This window comes from Arachis ipaensis, chromosome B10 (assembly GCF_000816755.2).
Source record: "Arachis ipaensis cultivar K30076 chromosome B10, Araip1.1, whole genome shotgun sequence".
Taxonomy (NCBI): Eukaryota; Viridiplantae; Streptophyta; class Magnoliopsida; order Fabales; family Fabaceae; genus Arachis; species Arachis ipaensis.
Window position 1 is genome coordinate 100,375,232 of NC_029794.2, and position 3,040 is coordinate 100,378,271.

A 3,040-nucleotide genomic window follows, 5' to 3' on the forward strand; every position below is an offset into this window, starting at 1 on the left:
CAAGTTTGTTTTACCATCTTTTAATTGAATAGAATATTATTAAAAAATAAATTTAATAAAAAATTATTTTAAATAAATTTTAAATAAATGAAATATATGCAAAATATCGAATATAAAATCTTTCTTGAGAATAATTTATAATTTTCTGTAATTTGATTAAAAAGGCTAGAGACAATATTTTAAGTAAAATAAAAAATTAATCATATCAATTTAAATATAAAAAAATTGTTAATGATCTGATATTTTTCTTAAATAAATGAAAATTGCAGCATCTTCCACGAATTATATCCTGTCTTGATGTCTTCTCTGGGTAAAGCCTCTTTCGGCAAGTCCTCAATATCCAAATCCAAGCTCTAACTTCTATTCTGTATTTCCAAGACACTGATTTGAGCATCAAGATCCGGTTTTAAGAGCAAACCCACCTGTAAAAATTAGTTCTTTCTTCCCATAAATTCTGTTTTTGTAGGTTCCTCGCATCCCATAACCCCACCACTATGCAAATTCCACCAAAACCTTCAATTGAAGCACCAACATGTTTATCTCTGTGGCAGTGCTTTCAAATTTTCATCAAATCCCCTAAAATCAAAACCCATTAAGCCTATTTCAACTTTGCTGCAAGCCACTGAGTCAGACACAGATGCCCAAATTTCAATTCTTGTGGGTTCTACATTCGTTGTTTATATTGAAGAAGTTGTTAAAAAGGACTGGTCTATACTTGATTCTGTTGAGTCAAATTCTAATGTAGAATTCAAGAGAAGCATTGAACATATTGTATCTGCTGGGAATGTTGAAGAGGGTTCAAGGGTCTTAGTCTCAACTAGGTCTGAAGAGTTTGTGGATACATTGGTGGGTTTGTGTAAGTCTCTTTTTGTGGTGCACGATTCACTACGATTCACTTCTGATATTGGCTCTTATTAAAGAAAAATATGATAAGGTTAAGTGTTGGCAAGGAGAGATTGTGTATGTTCTAAAGAAATGGGCTCCTCTTGATGTTGCTTTTCTCTATTTTCTTCCTGCTTTGTCCTTCAAACTTGATGCAATTTTGGGGTCTTTAGCTAAGAAATGTTCACGTGGTAAATTTTTCTCTTGGAGTTGAAGTTTGTTCTTTTCCTTGTTACTTTGCATTTCTCTGCAAATTGTGTGTTTGATAATGGACTTGATTTTTATGCACCATGTTTTGCACACATTTCTTAAAAATCATTCAAAAGAATCCATTTATCTGGATGACAAAAAGTTTGATAGTGCCAAAATTGGTTAAAAGAAGGATGATAATGTGGATATAGTTTGGTTATTAATGATGTATTATGAGGTAGAAATAAAAATGTTTTGCAAAGTTAATTGTAACATCTACACTTCTTCACACATCTTGTCTTTCATCAAGCTTTGAATAATGTTTTGCCCCATTAAATGAAATTTCTCTAGAGAGAATGCTATTTGCATTCCAAGATTTCTACACCTATTACCAAAGCCTGGTTCTTAATTTGCTTGAACTGAAGTTTGGATAAGAGGATAGATTAAAAATGTCAAATTTCTAATACTCCTTAGGTACTAGTTTGGTATAGAAGCTAAAATTTTCAAGTGTATTAGAGCAGTACACCAAACATAGTAGCAAACTTGATAGATTTTCTTATTGCACATATATTTTAGCTCAATTGTTGTTCCCTCTTTTGAAACTTAGGTCAGGGCTCTGATACTTCTTATTCTTTCTGTAATTTTGGATTGACCTGTAGGTGGACGGGTGATTATCAGTCATCCGCAAGGGAGACTAGTGTTAGAACAACAACGAAAGCAGTATCCAAAAGTTGTAGTTTCAGACCTACCTGATAGGACAAGTTTGCAAATTGTTGCACGTGCTCATTCTTTTGATTTGGCTGAATTTGTAGATGAACCTGGCTTTTATTTGGCTATTCTAATTTTTCAGGAGCTTAAAAACTAGAGTAGAGATTCATAGTAGTAGATAATTTAGTTGGACTTTCTTTTTTATGGTTTTTGGCTTTATGATTCTTACCTTTGAATTTTTGGATGAAAAGTGAAACTATAAATCACTTCAATGTTGCTGGTACAAGAGGCTTCTCTTTCTTTTCTAAAATACATTGTCCATAATTTTGGAATTCTATACTTAATATATTTGTCCTTGTAAGTAACTTTGGTTTAGCACCTACCTACTGCTGCATATTAGGTTCTTAATTCTATATACTATTGGAAGAGTTTCAAGTGTATCAGAAACACCGGTGTTCCACTTATTTTAACCATTGATCTGAATTATAAAAAATATATATAATATATATTAATTGAAATCAACGGTTAAAATAACTGGAACACTAGTACACTTAAAATTTTTCCTATACTATTATGAAACTATAACTCCAAATCAGAGTATTTGCCCCCTATACACTGGCTTACTAAATTGAAAATTGAAACTAAGTAAATGACCTACAACTACCAGCTCCCCATAGGAATAGGATTGCAAACTTTGCATTCTCTTCATGTACTTAACACAATCTTGTAAGGATCTTTATTCAGCTTTTGATATTGTGCGATGATACCATGTGAACTGACATAATGTGTGGATCAGAGAAAAGAGATTGAAGAAGAGACAAGAAAGGAGAGAAAAGTTTCGTGATCATCAAGCAACTAAATTGGTTAGACATTCTACTTGAGTGCACATGTGATGGATATGTAGCATTTGTTAGCTGTTAGTAATTTTTATATATTAAAATTCTAAAATAATATAGCAATATCAACACATTTTAAATAATTGAACATTTTTCAAAATTCATAGCAATAAATTAAAAAGTTGTTCAGTTTAGAATACATATTTCTAAAAAGAGAAATACTTTTAACTTGAATCAAACAAACACTTCAATTAAAAAATATATATCCACTCAAAAATCCCGACACAACTTTCACTATGAAGACTACTTGGCTAAAAAGAATTGCGAAGGAAAAGCTTCATTAAAATTGGAGGGTGATATGATCTCACAACAAGAAAACAAAAACCTTCAAAATACCAGCACTCTTAATATTTCTCAATGTCGAT

At 31.4% G+C, this 3,040-nt stretch overlaps 1 pseudogene; it reads left to right on the forward strand.

Moving 5' to 3' along the window:
* LOC107621052 overlaps positions 1 to 1,936 on the forward strand; it is a 3,839-nt pseudogene extending 1,903 nt beyond the window's left edge.